General features: G+C 34.2%; 1 protein-coding gene and 1 long non-coding RNA gene across 3 annotated transcripts in view; one reads left to right on the plus strand and one right to left on the minus strand.

The window, feature by feature from the left end:
* LOC138710940 (headcase protein-like) overlaps positions 1-20,312 on the plus strand; it is a 658,198-nt gene that overhangs the window by 400,321 nt on the left and 237,565 nt on the right. The gene's annotated exons all lie outside the window — the stretch shown is intronic.
* On the minus strand, positions 13,632-19,618 carry LOC138710939 (uncharacterized). Its single transcript, XR_011335328.1, has 6 exons — positions 19,121-19,618; positions 18,001-18,157; positions 17,644-17,894; positions 17,256-17,381; positions 16,822-17,029; positions 13,632-16,605 (listed from the first exon to the last, which is right to left on the minus strand). It is a non-coding gene; the product is annotated as an uncharacterized lncRNA (long non-coding RNA).

Here is a 20,312-nt window from a genome sequence, read left to right on the forward strand (position 1 = left end):
AAAAATACAATTAATGATAATACTAATAATTAATACTAATAATAATAATAATAATAATAATAATAATAATAATAATAACAACAACAACAGGGAATATACTAAATTAAATGAAACGATCACTTAAAATAACATTTGAAATATTCTAATTTGTATCTTAAAACTAAGATCGAACTAAAACCCACGAGTATATGTTCATATCTGCACAAGTACCTTTCAACATTACACTCATTTCGCTGTCAACTTACTCACTGCACTGGAACTACGACACATTTCACTGATTCTATCCTGATTTCACTAACACTTCAAAAACATTTCACTGTTCAAATACTTTGCACTGCCACTATAACCTATACAGCTTCACTGACAGGAACACGTTTCACTTACACAGCACACTTCACTGACACGACATACTTCTTCACTGATACAACACACTTCACTGACACAACATAATTCTTCACTGATACAACACTTCAATAACAACATATCATTTACACCCTTTAAGTACTGTGTATAATTACCGTCTATTAGTAAGGTCCTTAAGCCTATTTTTAAATACATTTTTGGTTGTTGGTAAAGCCTTTAGTAAGTCTACAGGTAAAGCATTCCAGTCCCTGATAGTACGATTGAGAAAAGAAAACTTTTCAGTGTCCGTCCTCTGCCTTCTTTCCCTCAATTTATATGAGTGGTCGTTCCTTGAAGAGTAATTTGGCGGCTGCAACCTATTTTTTATTTCTTTCCAGGCAGGCTCACCTCTGTATGTTTTGAACAGTGCGCATAATCGAATTCGCGTTCTCCTGTCCGTGAGTGTGTCCCATTTTAATGGTGAATTTTTCCGACAACACTTAAGAGCCCGTTTTTGAATCTTTTCCAGTGTCTTAATATGTTCTAATCTGTAAGGATCCCAACATGCAGCACCATATTCCATTACTGGACGTACTAGTGATTTATATGCAATCTCTTTGGATTTATCAGAACCTTTTCTTAGTACCCTCATCACAAAGTGTAACGCTCTCCATGCTTTTCCCCGCTGTGTCTGTAACGTGTTCCCCCCAGCCGAGATCGCTGCTTAAATGTTATTCCGAGGTATTTACATTTGTTAACTTCCGGAATGGTTTATAGACTGGGTGAAAAAAGACAGACGTATATCACGGCCTGCTGGAGTATAGTAAACACAGAAAACATTTTAAAGCAATAATGTTGAAGATAGATATTTTTGTTTTCCAAAATTGCCGTCATTGAACAGAAACCAAGATGGAGATTTCATTGCAACTAATTAGAAATTCCTCTTTCAGGTATGTAATAAACGATCTCCGCACAAAATAATGTACGATACACGAGCGGTATGTTTTCTTTCAATTCTCGGAAATTAAAAAAGCTCAACTACGTTTCGCTTTTTCAAACTTTTCCTCGAACATGAAAACTTCAACATACCGCTCTTGTAACGCATATTACTATTATACAAAGGTTATTTGTATTTATACGACGGATGAGAAAAAATAAAATTGAGTTATTTTAAAAATTATATTGACCTTGAAATGACCTTGAAAACGTCCTCCAAATGCAACATAAATAAGCTTTTTGCATTTGCCCTTAAAGACGGTTAATTTTTGTTTCAAACATTTATTTCTAAAACGCTATGTTTTTAGATCTTTCACATTATCAACTTCAATGCTCCAACCGTTATGTGCAGAGATTCTCAATCTTTCTCGATTTACGACTTCCGTGCAATTTAAATATTAATGTCCTTATATCAGCCGTTGGAGAGAACAATAGACCTGCATATTAATTAAAAGAAGTATGCCTAAGCTTTTTTTCTTTCATTGCTAAGTAATCACGGTTACTAATGCAGTTAATACAACTGTGGGGCACTGCATAGTGTCTGAAGTCTGTCATAAAACTACACACACAATTCTCATTTCCTTTCCCACATTATTGTTCGTACGTTACTTGATTTCTACTTTAACACAACCACTGAAGATTGAAATTCGCAAAGTGTTCGAGAAGTTATTGACATAGTTGAAAGTGCAGATAAATGAAAACATAATCTCGGATATTTAAGAATGTCATATTATCAGCAAAGACTAACTAAACTACCTGCATTATTGTCTGTTCAAGGTCAAGGTCAGATTGATTAGTTACTAAAGAGAATATTCCAGGCAGAATGAGTAGAGGTAATGATAATCATTATAATCATCGTCATCTTCATCACTACCGAAATAATTCCACTACTTTCATCTTAGTTTAATGTAATCAGTTTTCTGTTACGTGATCTTTCGAGTTTGCTGTTCTCATTTGAAGGGTTGAGAACCATACTGGGCCAAGCGCCATTTACTAAAACCGTTGAAAACAAGGATTAAAATGAAGTTATTACCATAATTCAACGGAAACATATAGCAAGTAATATAAAGTATACACATTAAAACTAAATGATATGTCAGTCTTGATTAAACTGTGATATTCACTTAACTTTAACCCTTGCTTTCTCCGTTTTTAATAAATGGCGCTTGGCCCACTATGGCTCTGAACCCTTCATTTCAAGTGTTTTAATACAACGCCAGTGTTCGACAAAAATCACGTGACACATTGCTAGCATTTTGATAGTGTATTTAAACAAATAGTATTGTGTAAATATAAATTTGTTTACAAAATGATTGCTAGTATTCCAAAGTTTCTAGAAAATGTTCAATGGTGTCCTTAAAAGTAACATACAAATATCTATACCAATTTTTGTTTAGAGTCTGTCATTTTACATACATGTACTGTATACTGGGATAAGCACATCGAATACATATGCACAAAGCTATCAAGAGTTTTATATTTGCTAAAGAAATTAACTACTTGGTTTCTCAAAATTATTTAAGATGTGCCTACTTTTCTTTCTTTCAGTCGATAATTCGATATCCCCTAATTTTCTGGGGAAATGGAACCAAAATTGGAAGCGTCTTGGTTTTACAAAAGAAGGCCATTAGAATTCTATGTAAATCAAACTATCTGGAACATTGTCGGCCACTTTTCAGACAATCACGGATTTTAACAATCATAAATTTGTATATATATGATCTAGTACTTTACACTCGACAAAATATCGACAATTACTCTTTAGTGGCCAATATACATGATCATGAAATTAGAAATAGTGAACAAATTAATATTCCATAATGTAGATTACACAAGAGCAACACAAACTTTTTAATTATGGGGATGAAATTATATAATAAGCTCCCAAGTCAATATTATAAATTACCAATCAACAGTTTCAAAAGTAGATTTTACAATTGGTTATTAAATAATCCTTTTTATTCTGTTGCTGAGTTTTTCAAATTTGTATGAAATTGTATTTTAATAAATAAGTTTTAATTGCATTTTAATTAGGTTTCTTCAATTTAAAAGTTTCAGATTATTTCATGTTTTCATTGTATTACTTAAATTTTACTGTTTCTGTTATTAGTGTTTTTTTAAATGTATTTATATGTTTTTTCAATGTATTCGGACGAAGCCTAAAAGTATATGTGTAATGGCCAAATTGATTTCAATTGCTTCAACTTCCTATGTTAAGCGAAAACGAAAAGGTGCAGCAACTAATATTTTAGATATGTTTCTTTTCTCTTCACCAAATCTTGCCGATATATGAATAATCACTATTCACCAGCTTAAAAAATAATTGAACTCTTTGGCTTAGTCCATCGTAATAACTTTTTTAAATCTATTATTTTATCAAGTGCTAATGCTGTCTAGCGCCTGAATGAGATGAAGGTGATAATGCTACCGAAATGAGTCCAGGGTCCAGCGCCGAAAGTTACCCAGCATTTGCTCTTAAAAGGATGAGGGAAAACTCCAGGAGAAACTTCAACCAGGTAACTTGTACCAACCAGAATTTGAATCCGGGCCCACTCGTTTCACGTTGGGCTACCGTTACGCCACAGCGGTGGACGTAATAACTGTTCAAAACTTGAAATCTAGACGTTCAAACGTAGCACAACCACCTGAATATGTGGTCAGAACAGTGGCGGTGCGTCAATAAGAGCACAAGAGCACGTGAACACCTTGTTTCCATTAATGCACTACTAGTTTTATTATTTGATACCGTATTGACGTAGTGGGGATGTATAATATCAGGATCGAGTATTTTAAACTTCCCGCATCTTGCATCAACTTCTTATGTAAACTTGGCAACACCCGTTCACGTACAAGCCGTGCTCTTTTCGAGATGGTTACAGGAATTTCACGCATGCGCGGGAGAAAATTGTCTTTAGCTGGCCGCTTATGACTCGTCAAGAGCACAAAGCGTTAAGTGAACATGATGAGAATCTATCCTACAGATGTCAGGTCCATCGATGCCTATCGTTCACGTGCTATATCTCGAGGAGGAAATTTAATAGCCTGTAGATGTCAGCATCTGACTGTAGGAACGTTTACTTACTTGGATGTGTGTACAGTGCTGCTACGAGAGTGTAGTTTGTGAATTAGTATACTTCAGTGTCGGCATAATAGCATAGTTTGGCTTTCAAACACGTGCTGGCTGACTGTGGTGGTGGTATGAATTTAAGTATCTGTATGGTGGCGTATAACATTTAAGAATAATATTTACTGGCATGTATTTATAGTAATCTATGCGAGTGAGATTACAGTAATGGTATAGGCTATAGTGTATCAGTGTGTTGTGAATCAAAATATATTACTGAACACACGCGTTTGTAAATAACGAGGCTGTGGTATGTATTCATTTTTAACAAACGTAAACAATGAACTCTGTTCAAGCAATTTTGAACAGTAAAGAACTGTGTAAACTGGCTATTAAGAAAAATTGGAAATAAAAAGACTGAGTTTCATTATTATTATTATTATTATTATTATTATTATTATTATTATTATTTGTTGTTGTAGTTTTGAATTTATATACGGTTTTTTTCGATAGTGACACATTGGAATCATGACATTTCATATTAGACTAAACATACGATTTCAAATTCTTTTCGATTTTGGAACCACAAAATTGTGAACACACATAATATTTTATCACGAGCCGCCACTGGGTCAGAATTTCGCATGTGCACCGTTCTTGAGACAACACAGCACAAACACGAGACAAGAAGGACTCAGCCTATGGAAGGAAGAGAAAGTTCCACTTCCTGCTGGGAATTAAATCAAACTTTGTTGCATTTATTGTTTATGATTGGTTAATGCTGTGTAAACCACATTTATCTATCATCGATGGAATGAATCATAGGTGGATGGTATTTTGGCCGTAAGAGTTCGATGCTCCACCTGGCATTCACCTTATAGGCCTAATTGGGGAAAAACCTACTGTAATGAGCCCGTGTGGGATTCGTATCCACTTCCGAGAGCAGTGGAGCACATATAGTGCGCTTTTGACCTACAATGATTTCATATAATGACGTCATTTAAAACTCGGCCATTCGTAGCTACATTACAACTATTGAATTTCAAACACATTCCATTTCATGAAATCTCCGTGCTACTTGATATTATAACATTTCTACGTAATTACACTGTATCATTTGCGTCTCTAATTGGTAAAATGTCGTAAATAACGTTCTATGAGAATAAATAATAATAATAATAATAATAATTATAATAATTGCTTTTAAGGAACCCGCAGGTTCATTGCCGCCCTCACATAAGCCCGCCATTGGTCCCTATCCTGAGCAACGTTAATCCAGTCTCTACCATCATATCCCACCTCCCTCAAATCCATTTTAATATTATCTTCCCATCTACGTCTCGGCCTCCCCAAAGGTCTTTTTCCCTCCGGCCTCCCAACTAACACTCTACATGCATTTCTGGATTCGCTCATACGTGCTACATGCCCTGCCCATCTCAAACGTCTGGATTTAATGTTCTTAATTATGTCAAGTGAAGAATACAATGCGTGCACCTCTGCGTTGTGTAACTTTCTCCATTCTCCTGTAACTTCATCCCCCATAGCCCAAATATTTTCCTAAGCACCTTATTCTCAAACATCCTTAATCTCTGTTTTTCTCTCAAAGTGAGAATCCAAGTTTCACAACCATACAGAACAACCGGTAATATAACTGTTTTATAAATTCTACCGTAACTTTCAGATTTTTTGACAGCAGACTAGATGACAAAAGCTTCTCAACCGAATAATAACAGGAATTTCCCATATTTATTCTGCCTTTAATTTCTTCCCGAGTGTCATTTATATTTGTTACTATTGCTCCAAGATATTTGAATTTTTCCATCTCTTCGAAGGATAAATCTCCAATTTTTATATTTCCATTTCGTACAATATTGTGGTCACGAGACATAATCATATACTTAGTCTTTTCGGGATTTACTTCCAGCCCTATCGCTTTACTTGCTTCAAGTAGCATTTCCGCATTTTCCCTAATCGTTTGTGGATTTTCTCCTAACATATTCACGTCATCCGCATAGACAAGAAGCTGATGTAACCCGTTCAATTCCAAAGCCTCCTAATGGCAAATTCTAGAGCGAAGTTAAAAAGTAAAGGTGATAGTGCATCTCCCTGCTTTAGCCCGCAGTGAATTGGAAAAGCATCAGATAGAAACTGGCCTATACGGCCTCTGCTGTAAGTTTCACTAAGACACATTTTAATTAACCGAACTAGTTTCTTGGGAATACCAAATTCAATAAGAAAATTATATAAAACTTCTCTCTTAACTGAGTCATACGTCTTTTTGAAATCTATGAATAACTGATGTACTGTACCTTTATACTCCCATTTTTTCTCCAATATCTATCGAATACAAAAATTCTGATTAATAGTCGATCTATTACGGCTAAAACCACACGGATGATCCCCAATAATTTAATAATAATAATAATAATAATAATAATAATAATAATAATGTGTGGAGCAGTTTGAAATTATTCATAAACGTTAATTATAGACTTAATAATTAAGATGGACAATGTTTTTCGATGTTTCCTCTCAAAGATGCAGGGTGATCCTGGAGCGTAATGAGACAATACTCAAACGTAAATGGTGTGAGTTTGCCGGAATTCAGTGTTGTACTCATTCCAGATCCCAAACAGCAAATTCAGCCATTAATTTTGAGACGGAACTGTGTATAAAAGCTCCTCACAGTGCATAAGAAGACAAGATAAGCACGAGCCATTAAACCTGGCACCAACTTGTTTGGATTACTAGTCACTGTTCCTCACATGACTTGTCACAGCGACCCCATTGCTTCCTATGTAGATGGTTTAATAAATACTGCTGCTCTATTCTGGAGCTGTCTTTTATGTTAACTTTGCAGGAAAATTACGCTTTGTCAGTGACATGACGTACCAAATAGGATACATATATCTCTCTCTCATCTTTTGTTGCTCACTCGGTGCTCTATTTACTTTCTTTGTATAGGATGAAGCTAATTCCGCTGAACACGGGTAAGGTTTGCAAGGTAATATTTACAAGCGAAACTTAATAAAGTGCAGCAAGACTACGAAGATATTCAAGCATGACAGCTTTATACCAGAATAGACACACAAAGTTGGAGAGAATATGTTGAAAACAGTTCGTTCCATAATTGATCCAAATGGAAAGGGAATGCAAAAATAAGCATGTAGTATGTCCTTGCGTTGGCTACGTGGATCTGAACTACCGGCCTGTCACGTAGGAAGTCCGGGTTCGAGTCCCGGCAAGGTCGTGTGTTTTTACACCTGTGACGTACAATGTCACTGTTTGGGATTACTTTTGGGGTTCTCCCGTTTCCCAGATCATTTCGTCAAGATCACCATATAAGTAATTAACATTGCATAGTAATTTCGCCGCTGTCCGAGATTCCCAGACGTCCTGTGTCCTGGATTGAGATAGATCTGTCCCGGAATGTCAAACAGATTGAAAAAATACAAGTTTTGCTCCTTTCTATAAAATTATTTTCTAAATTCCTTACTAATTTTTTGCAAGACTCTGTCCGAACTATATTCAACGTCGTCGTTCGTCTTCTATCTGGTTGTATTTAAATAAAAACGATAATACTTACTTACTGGCTTTTAAGGAACCCGGAGGTTCATTGCCGCCCTCACATAAACCCGCCATTGGTACCTGTCCTGAGCAAGATTAATTCAGTCTCTAACATCATAATCCTACCTCTCTCAAATCCATTTTAATATTATCTTCCCATCTACGTCTCGGCCTCCCCAAAGGTCTTTTTCTCTTCGGCCTCCCAACTAACTCAAATACCCTTAATCAAGAAACACCTTAAATAGGCAAAATAAAAATTGGCTCTATTACTTTGATTTACTCCAAATCACATTTATATCTATGTAAATAATGATTTACTTCCAACCAGTAAAAATGGCATTTTGCCAAACATCCTGGCTCTAATTATTAATAGGATTTAAACACTGTATCAGTCATTTTTCTCTATAGGTCTGGCTGCAATATGACATTATTTCTAGTGACTTCATCAGTAATTTTATTCTAAGGAAGTTTCATAATGTGACAAAAATGTAACAAAATTAAAAGTTTGGACACTATATTATTAGTAGGGCTAGGATTTTGATGACCTATGAATCATGAAAAAATGTCCTAAAACAATGCATTTATGATCGAAAAATCTTTAAAAAAAATGCCATTAATATGCCCTAAAAATTGATGTTACATAATTGGCTTAGTAGGAAAAGAGGTTCTGTAGTACTTAATATTTAGACTAGTAATTAATTTAAATTTTACATAATTTTTTCTAAGTAGTACACTTTAATTAATTATTTTTCCCTGATGTAGTTTCCATGTATGATCGTTCACCTCTGCTTCGGCATGTGCATGTGAGGTCGGCAGTCAGCTGGTCGGTCTTGGCCCTGCATGGGCTGTAGCGCCAGGGATTTACTTTACTTTTAGTTTCCATGCAGTCTACCACAAGGCCACTCTTATCCGGAATTAGCAGGTATAGAGGAGTCTATATTGAAGGGGTGGTTGGACTGATCCATTACATGGGGTGTACTACGTTAAAGTGGAAATATTTGTGTAGAAAAAGGATTAAAATATTATATAAAATAATGGGTATTAATGGACAATATCAAAGGAAATAAATATTGTTTTATATTAATAATGGGGATTTATGGCCGAAATTAAATGAAAATGCCTAAAAAATGACCGAATAAAACAAAAGATGCTCTTATGAGTTGAAACAGGCGAAAAATGCAAAAAAAAAAAAAAAAAAATGCCCTAACAAATATGTCTTAAAACATTCAATTTATCACATAACATATAAATACTAAAGCAGCTATGTTTCTGGCTTACTAGAAAAAGATGCAATTTCATCAAAATCATAGCCCTAATCATTAGTTGGAAAAACATGAAACGATTAAAATCAGTTGTATTGCAAATTGATTATCTCTGATGGCTTAAGTGATAGCTGGCCACATCGCTAGTATTGGTTCGAAACTGATTTAATCCTTTGAAGATGAAGAAGAAGAAGAAAAGAAGCCAAATTCAACACTAATGTCACTCGATAGGGGTACGTCAGTTATGCACTTATTTCACTCATTCTCTGAAGGTATGTGTCGGCTTCCCCTTCTAGCCCAGCTTGCTTATGCATATAAAATACACTGCAGCCAACACAGGAACAACAATGGCTATTGTGTGAAGCTATGCTAATTGCTTTGGTCGGCTGCGTGTTTATACGGCAATTTTGTTATGTTCTTACTACATGTTTCATTTTTCGATGTACTTGCTGGTAACTGTGCCTTTTAGTGGATTATAGAATGTTTTATAGGAGTAGGTGCATGAAGCAACAGAAACTTTGAAATTATTTTCACATCCCGAGCTTTTGTCCCCTGAACTCATTACTTGAAGTCATTAATTTTACATAGGCGTACCTACATCGAAAGTTATAATTAGAAGAGCTTAGTTATAATAAAATTGTTTATATTTGCAGGGATGCTATTCTACATGAAGAAAATTGACGTTAGGAAGCTAAATGTATTATTTCTTATAATCGAGCAGAAAATGATAGCAATAAGCCAGAATTCAGAAAATTAACAGAACTAGGCATAGAATATTATTATGAAGTGAGGAAAAATACACATACAAAGTTCTATGATGACGCTTGGCTCCTAAATTAGTAGGTAGCGGATTTTTATGTGCTAAAAAATTTAAATATATTTATTTTTTATGTGCTAAAAAGTACGAAAATATTTGCTAAAATAAAAAAAAATATTTCTTTTAAATATGACAAAAAAAAACCTTACTTAGCTTGGAAAAACAAATGTTACTAGGTACTCAACCCACCACACTTCAGTGCTAGTAGTTGGCCGAGAATTGCAGTGAACAACAAAGGTCATCTCCAAATTCTCCATCAGAAATGCATGTCGATTATCTCTGAGCAACGACTTATACTGTGAAAACGATCTTTCCATATCATAGGACGTAAGACGTGCATATTTAAAGAGAGGAATGTCACAAACACATATACCGTCAATTTCACCTACAGGCACAACCTCCAATACTTGAGCAACTTTACACATTTTTTTATATCCATTGTTTTTCCCAAACACATTCTGGAATTTGTCCCTTAGTACTTGTACTTCTGAACCTGGTAGCGAGTCTAGTTTAATTTTCACGGCACGTACCTCCCTGTTTCAGACAACAGGTTTTTGGATGTTTCGAGTTTTTTTTTATGGTGTCTCACAAAAAGCTTAGATTTGCTAATAGGAAAGCCAAATCGTTTTTTAAACAACCATCTTTCAGTATATCTTGAAGGATATCGATTTACGAAGCCCGATAACAGGGAATCACAACAAGACGTATTGCCTTACTTGATGGACATGAGTGAGAGGCGAGAGATTTGTTTAAATTAAATAATGTTCTTACCCGAGCTCTTATCTGTTGTGTTTCACAAACAAAGCGTGGAATGAAATCATCTTCAGCAACAATAAACATTCCTAATTATGTGTTGCAAGATGTCTCCTCCTTGCCCATATTAATTTGTTCTCTAATAATAACACTGATATGCTGCCTAGCAGTTCTCAGAACTTGGGGCGAAACTATTACAAAAATGGATCACGGATACACCACACAGCGCTTAGAAACACGAAGCAACCAAGAATTCTTAAAAAGATAACGTATTTCTGAGTGATATAATTGATTTAGTTTTAAAATGTTTAAAAGTTCTTGTAAAACAATTATTTAAGTAAAAAAAAAACTCCAAGATTTATATGTTTATAATAGATTTCCTGAAAATATGTATTTACATAATTTTTTAACGAAAATATGTGTTTTTATGTGAAATAAAATTCGGGGTTTAAACTTGAAACTTCATGTTCGAAATTTTTTACTTTGTTAATTGTGTTTTATCACACGCAAAAAGAATATTTAATTACATAGGAATCCGCTCCTTATAAATTAGGCATCGGAGAACATGAGTTATTTTACGAAAAATTATCCTCATTGCGAGGTCTATCGATCCCCAGAGTTTGTTGCAGGGTCCTGAATCATCCTGTATGTTGCCATTATAAAATATGGGAATCGCCAATCTGATATGTGCTCAGGGCTTAAATACACACTTTATGGCACTTAGCCTATAATGTGTATAAAATAAATTAAATTTGCAAATTTTCGCCTGTAACGCAAAACACTTTTTTTTTTCTATTTGAATATTCCGTGTGTTAATTTATTGTCTCAATGAATTAGCCATTATATCAACTGGATTATATCCGGTTATGTTTTCACCTCTACATTTGAAGGAAGACGAACCAGCAAAGAGCACACAAGGAATGCAGATAATCCACATCGCAGAAACAGGTCTACCAACTTGGAGCAACTACTCCGTCATAAAGGATATCACGAAGTAAGGCAGAATGGGCTGCACGCCTTCCCATTCATTGTGAGACGCGCATAAATTGATTAAGGTAATTAAATGGAATAATTTGCACCCTAATGACTCTTATAGCGTAGGCGACATTTAATAATCTTCTTGCCAAATCTAGGAACTTATTGAAGCTTTCGTCATTTTCTGCTTTAAAGGACTAAACTCGATTGTTCGCTTCTTCTGCACTCATCTGAGAATTACTAAATGTATTTAGTAGTAATAATAATGGTGAAATGCATATAGAGTGTTAGTTGGGAGCCGGAGGGAATAAGATCTTTGGGGAGGCTGAAACGTAGATGGGAGGATAATATTAAAATGGGTTTGAGGGAAGTAGGATATGATAGTAGAGACTGGAGTAATCTTGCACAGGATACGGACCGATGGCGGGCTTATTTTTATTTATTTATTTTATTTATTTAAGCTGGTAGAGATAAGGCCATTAGGCTCATGTGAGGGCAGCAATGAACCTCCAGGTTCCTTAAAAGCCATAAGTAAGTAAGTTAGTGTCCACCGTTGTGGCTGAGGGGCTAGCGAGTCTAACTCCAAACCCAGCTGGCCCGGGTTCGATTCCCGGTCGGGACGAGTTGCTTGGGTGAGGTTTTTTCGGGGGTTTTCCCTCACTCCTATGGATGAATATCAGGCAACTTTATCAGGCGATTGGAACCCCACTCACCTTTCCTCCTCCATCATCCTTGCATTCAGATCGCTCTACAGGCGGCCCTCCGAAGCTGCTGGCTCTGTCGAAAGGCCTCCGTGGATTGTATCCATGCGATGATGGATAGCTTCTGCGGCGCAACCCAGGGCAGACCTTCTCGGGGGAGGACTTCCGCCTCGGACCGTTAAGGGAGCCTTGGAGGTGGGTTGCCGAAGCAGGAGTGGTACATGGACTCTGTTGGCTGTAGGGACTCAAGTGGTTAGGTCGATGCGCGTAGAGAATCGATAGGCACGCAACTCTACCATTTGGGGGGGCTGTACAATAGACCCCAGGTCGTAGTGCGTGGGATGTTCCCTCCCTCCCTCCTATCAAGAAGAAAAAGTAAGTTAGTGGTAGTGGTAATGGTATAGTGAGGATCACGTAAGTTCAGTTCCCAAACAGCAAATATTTCCGCCTTGTCAGTGTTGCCAACTGTTACCAGATATCACCACATGTAGTAAAATCACGATCCTATGTACTGAATGACTTCTTTACTCACCGTACTTTACCTTAATGTTGGAAGGTTATTCTAAATAGTTTCAATAATAATGAGAAATGTATTGCTATGTTCTATTCTTTTATTCCTTTACATTATTATTAGTATTAGCATTAATAGGTTACTAGACGTAAATATACAACAAAGTATAGTATATAATATTCAAGAATCAAATCTGTTCCAAGACCAATTAAATTATTGTCACTTCACTTCAAAGATTCCAGCGTACATATACTGTACTTCCTAAAGGTAGATAAATTAATAACCAATTGACTTTTGGTTGGAATTCGAATGAACTTCTGATTATCTTTTGAAATTAGTAAGGAAATGGATAATACAACTATGCTAAAACTGAAATAATAATAAATCAACTTACAAAAATAATTTTGGTCCTTAAAAGCCATAAGTAATTTCACTTCTAGATACCTTTTTAAAGATTTCATTTGTTTGTAAATTGCTTAATAATGCTACACTTACACTTATTATTTCTGCAACTCCACGTCTGTCATTGAAAAAATGTATGATACATAACTGTGAAGTCTCTTTTTGGCTCTTGTGTCCTAAATTTAAATAAGAAAAAGCAAATGATTCAAGAAATGTGAGCTGGTGAAAATTAAATACTCAATTAATAAAATAATTACTACCAAAAGAATATTTTATTAATTCTATACAAAAGATGGATTACACAGAACAGATGGCCAGAAATCATAGATTTATACACAACATACAGCATGAAACGATCATCAAAAAATGCTTTTTGTACACAATAACATCTTTCAAACGAAGTGAAATAGCCAATAAGTTCAATAAATATTATGCTAATAAGTAATAACTATAATTAATAATTATCTACAAGCTGTGAAAGGGAATAAAATAGTATATTGTTGAAATTAGGGGGTTATGGTTTATTACGTGTATTTATAATTTTAATTACTTTTACTACATTTAATTATATTTTAATTTCTATTAGATTAGTTGGTGGTGTGGTTGTTAGTTTTATCTGTGTACGTCAGACTATTAAGGAAAAACTGAAAGAAATATTAAATCTACTATCTACTTTATATAACAATATTTAATCAAGAACTGAATATTACTATTAATTTAATAACATAAGACCCAAAACATCTCCAAGTCCAGACAATACTCATGCTGATTTTCTTAAACATGTTGGCAAACAAGCAAACTCACTACTTTTATCTTGTAATCTCATCTAAAATACAATATCTGTCTGGAGAAAATCTATCATAACATCAATTTTGAAAAGCAATTATTCAACTAATATCTTTTCGAGTTATCGACAGATACCACTTACTAGTATGATAGCCAAAATTATGGAAGAGATGATTTCATAGATTGAATTGGTTCCTGGAATCTAGTAACTAACTTTCATTTTATTGGGTTGACTTTAGAGAATTGCATTCAACAAATGGACAGATTTTAAATTTTAGTCAAGATATTAAAGATATTTTAAACAGAAAACAAAACAACTTAACAATTTTAATTTATTTTCAAGGATCATATGGCTCTGTAGATATAAATCACTTAAGAAATTGCAAACTTAGGGTGTCCATGATAAAGTGTTACACTGGGTCAGTGACTTGATTATTTGATTCATTGTCACAAATATGTAAATAGAGACAGATTCATCTGGGCTTCCCACATTGTTGTTTTCAGGAATACATTTTCCAATATTAATGTCGATGGTCTAACTAAAGAAATAGATCTTATGATAATCTCATCATTTGCAGATAATATGGTTGTCTAGAACAAAAAATCACAGTCCACAAATATTAATAAACTGAGCCAAAATCCCAACAGACTTTTTGACTCTACTTGGAGAACTCAAACTTGCTCAATTAAGGGAAACTTTACTAATAAAACACAATCCCAAGTTATTTCAAAATGAATAGTATATAAGTTAACTTTAACAGATGATGTTAAGAAATGTGATACTTCTCCAGACATTTTAAAAATCATTAGAAACGATAAATGATCTGGTCAGTGAGTGACTACATACAGTATTTTTTATAGATGGATCCTGTTTACCAAGCCATAGATGTAGTGGTGTTGTAGTACAATACCAGTATATTCCCTTTTACAGGGAATTATATTCAAACACTTGTTTGCCCCATTTTAACCGTGACAACGCTTTTTAGCTTTTTAAACATTCTGGTTATTGTATTGTGTTTGTGTTTAGTGAAAGATTTTAGATAAGGGCGCAAATAGCCATAGTAGCTGACGCGCCCTTTTTAAACGCCACTAACTAACTAACTAACTAACTAACTAACTAACTAACTAACTAACTTCAAACACTGACTAATTTTGATAGTGAAAATTTAGATACACTTTTAAGCTTACAAAATCTCCAGTATCGACTTCATAAATCTGAGAAGGCTGTCATACTATCAGATTCAAAATCAGATGTTCTTGCTGCAGTAATGGACGTAACAGCATGAAATCTCAATATTTTACAGTGTTTTAATATTTTAAGCAAAATGGTCGAATTACATCGACGACTGGTACTTCCGTGGATCCATGAACTTTATGGAGTGGGAGGTAATGAGGTAGCTGAAAGGTAGCAAAATTACTGTAAGGTTATCTATACCTGCATCTTACCACACTGTTAAAAGAATAACAAGATCAGAACATGACAATGTGGTAACAAAAATCGGAATGATTCTAAAGCAAATGAAAAAATTGCAATAGGCCATCCGGCGTCTGCTCCACGATGGAGGAAAATCCTCAGAAGAAACCAACTAATCAGACCAAATGGGGGATCCAAACTACCCTCGAGTGCAGCTCTGAATTTGCAGGCCAACGAGTCTACTGACTAAGCTACATTGGTGGCTCCACTAAAAATATGAAGTACATGGCACTCAGATTATTAAATTGACAAACCTAAACAATTATTCATCAGTTAAGCTATAAAATATAATACATAGCAAGCAAGTTAATTCAATTTAAAAGTATAAACAATTCAATCAGTTGAAATATACAGAAACTGATAATAAATATCATGCAAATTACTTCACATTACAAGCATAAACAATTCATCACTTGTGGTATACAGCCTACTATTTAATTTACAGCACATACAATTCATCAGTTAAGCTATAGACCTACAGTCTACTATTCAATTTACAGCATATATAATTCATCAATTAAGCGAAACAAAAATATAGTACAATACATAGTAAAAATAATACACCTAATTTAATAACTGAACTTCTATGAAAATCTACAGTGGCAGTACTCATATTATCACAGGCCATGATTGTCTCAAATATTTACAAAGAACTGATATTTCAGAATCTCCCCATGCCATTTCTGAAATCTCAATGAAGATATGGATCATTGTCTTGACTGTTTAACTTTACACAGCTTTCAATCATCTGGTTAAATATTGGAGTGCAAGATAACAAATGACATCAACTGCTGAACACTTGGTATCAATCAACCAACAACTTCATTACATTAAAGGGGAAAAAAAACTGAAAGAATTAATTGTATATAGACACAACACATAAGACAAGGCAGCTTCAGAACAGTAATTGGCAAGGCTCTGTTGTTTTAGGATTCTTATGTAGATTCAATTTCACCTGAAAGAAAAAAGTAGCATCTATAAGTAGTAGTAGTAGTAGTAGTAGTAGTAAAGATAATAATAATAATAATAATAATAATAATAATGACTGTAAAGTATGGAAATTAATATTGCAATGTAATATCAAAAGGTGATTTCACACCATCAACTCTTATCATTTAGTACAACTCTTATCATTTAGTACAACAAATCTATTATATTCAGTTGCAATCACCAGTAGCTGTTCTTTCCTCCATTTTGTTGTTGGCTGATTTTTCACAAGTCTGCTATGATATGCAGCACTATCCATGACAATAACGCATTGCCCTAATGTTCTCAGGTCAACAACTGTGTTTGCACCCACTTCTCAACTACAGGGCTATTCATAGCACTATGGTAGTCCTGACTTTTCTTTCAATTGCATGAAAAAATTAAATCAGCACCTGCAATAAAAATTATACCTGGGCATATAATTACGTCACATGAATTCACAGCATTTAAATAAAGAAAATAAAACATAACATAACATAACATGACATGACATGAGATCCTCTTTGGTGAAAGGCTTTCCCACGTTTTTATTTATTCACCAATTTTTATATTTTTGTACCCTGATTTAAAAAATTACTCTTGCCAAATTTACGTAAAATATAAATCAATATAACTTACCGAGTATAAATCCACCTTTCGTTCCGGCATCTAATCTTCCACCCTCATTTGTTGGTCTATGAATAACACCATTCATGTCACTGGAAACTTCACCTGGTTTATTTCATGAATAAGTGGGTGATCATACTTAAAAAAACAGAGAGAGAAAAGCAATTCACATTGACACTCTAAGAGACACAAAAATTTTAAAGACAGGAAAACCGTTCAAGAATTTTATAACTAACCTCTAGTTATAATATGAAACTATTAATTGCAAAACATGTTGTTCCCACCTGAATTCATTACTAGTAGCCTATATTAATTGCAATTTCATATTCCACATAAGTGTTAATCTATTTGTTAGTAAAAAATTCAATCACTCAATGTCTCACAATACATTGAAATTTACCATTCATAAAAATCCAAGTCTCATCCAAGAATACTACGGGTTTAGGGTTCTCACGCTCCACATTTCTTATATATTCTCTTAAAAACGAATAACATCACTTTCTCATACATGTGTATAAGGATCCCCTTTGCTCCATAGAAATTTCATCTCTTTCAAAATTTTTTTCACCGATGATAAGGATACTCTAAATAAATATGTTTCATAATCATCATTCATATGTTCCAGAACTTTTGCTGCTGTTAGTACTTCCCCTGTAACAGTAAATGAAAATTATGCCATATTTTTATACATAGGCCTATGACTAATATCAGAATTACATTGCATAAATCAACACAATAATTCCTGTAACTTCCCTACCTTTATGTAACTTGTCATAAATAAATCTCGCAATTGCATCTTCCGTAAAATCATCAGCATCAGTCACTGGATGTTTACGTAGTCTATGTTTTCCTAGTGTCACGAGTGGGGTCCCCTTGTGTGAATTGATCACTTTCGTGGCTGTAGTTAAGCCAAGCTGTAATAACAAACAATAACATAATACTTCTAAAAATTGTTATATCATAAAATTCATGCATAATACCAACATTTACAGCTATATGAATAGAAAATGATCAACATGTTAGGTTGGGTCTACGATAGGTTTAAGTAGGCTAATATTTAGGTAATTCTCCAGAAAAGCTACACCAAAGAAGGCATAATTTTATTTTGTTTAATTGATTTCTGTGATATTTACATAGTGATGAACATGTGGTTTTAGTGCACAGCCACAAATACTTTCAGCACAAAAATCCTTTGACACTTACCTGTATATTCTAATGCATTGTTGTAGTCCCTCCCTCAAACTTGTTGCTAATTACCAATATAACATGCGAGAGGTCCAGGACGAAGAGAAATGGTTAGTTTCCCAGTAGTGCGTCCTCATCCTCTCGAGTGTTATATCTTAACAAGTACTTTGGGTGGGGTAGCTTTTCTGAAGAAACACCATATTTAATATTACTTAGACCAGTCATGAATAAATTATTCAGCCAGAGTCAACGTTCCTATGCTTTATAGAGTATGTTATATAGTTATTATATAAAACTGAATTATTTTTAAGCACCATAACAGGCCAACATTCATGTAATATTTGCTGCAATATCAAGTTAATAATTACAATATGACTTGTATTTTCTTCGGCCGATGTGGCATGTAAATTGTGATCTGAACGGTTAATTTAATACCAAAAGAGAAAACTGGAAATTTACTTTCGTGCTGTTTGATTACTTGTTCGTCTAATTTGTAAATGTATTTAAGCTATCACCTACTGCAGTATTACAGTATCTTAAATGTATTTAGTTTGGCAATATGAAAATCACTGACTTGATTAAACATTAGGCCTAACCTAAAAATTTGTTTTGTTTGACCACAATCATGAAATTATTAGTGCAAACTCCTAAAACTGAATACCACTTTGAAATGTATGCTTAAGAATACTTACTCCTAATAATTGTCCTATTCTGGTTGTAATTGCTGTCTCCGTTAGCATAATTCCTTCTTCATTACCTTCTTTCTTCAACTCATTATACACGTGAACTACAGATTTCTGAAGCGTACTCTGAATGCCACACATTTTCTTCCTTGGAGGAGTCACTGCAACATTATTTCATTTTTTTGACATAGTAATAAAAATCTAAACACGAAAGAAATTCATTAAAATTTGAAATAATATTTCTATCCATTACCCACGTGCATTATCACGCCCAAGTATATTATATTCATTCGTACTTATCTGACTATTCTTGAATTATAACCACAACGCAACACATAACATAACTATAATGTATTAATATTAATACTAATATTAATTAATTATTAATAAGTTCGAATTTCACTATCTTCCAGTAACCGGCTGAGAAATCTAGTACAATTTTAATTTCATGGAACTCCAGTACCGGCAAATATTGTCGATATTTGCCTCAGCTGCCAACATACCGGTTACAAAATCACTACCATTTATAGTATTTGTCAGTATCGAAATTCGAAACGAAGTTGGCAAAAGAAAATTCAACCTTCAAACTAGAAAATCACCATAATCCACTAGCATTTGTAGTAATGGGGGAAAAATGGTTAGGTTTCACCCTTAGGGTATCAAGTTACCTGGTCTTCCCTATAGTAGGAAGCAAATTTTTGTTTGGGTCCACTACCAGAGACTTGGAGTTTTTACGTGATGTAGAAAAGTCGTCTTCTGTGGTGTACTTTGGCGTGTTTAAATCCAACCAAGGACAATAGAATTCGTAGTGTGGCTCCTGCGAAAGGAAAGTAAAGCTGAGAGGCCAGTGTCGTAGATTTACGGCACATAAAACAGATTAGATTAGATTAGATTAGATTTTATTAAAGTCATGAGTATTATACAAATACTATGGATATAGTCATAATAGAAACGAAACAGAGTGAATAAAATTATATTAAAAACATAAGTTATTAACAGAGGACTCAAAGTATTCACTAATACTATAAAAGGGATGATTAATCATCCAGCGTATCAAAACATTCCTGAATGTATTATAGTTAACAGTGTGTGCAGACTTATGTAATCTATTAAACAGAGATACTGCCATGAACATAAATTGCTTTTTAGTTGTTTCCAGTCTAACATTAGATTCTGTCAATTGAAAATTGTATCTTGTATT

The sequence above is a fragment of the Periplaneta americana genome, chromosome 12, assembly GCF_040183065.1.
Source record: "Periplaneta americana isolate PAMFEO1 chromosome 12, P.americana_PAMFEO1_priV1, whole genome shotgun sequence".
Taxonomy (NCBI): Eukaryota; Metazoa; Arthropoda; class Insecta; order Blattodea; family Blattidae; genus Periplaneta; species Periplaneta americana.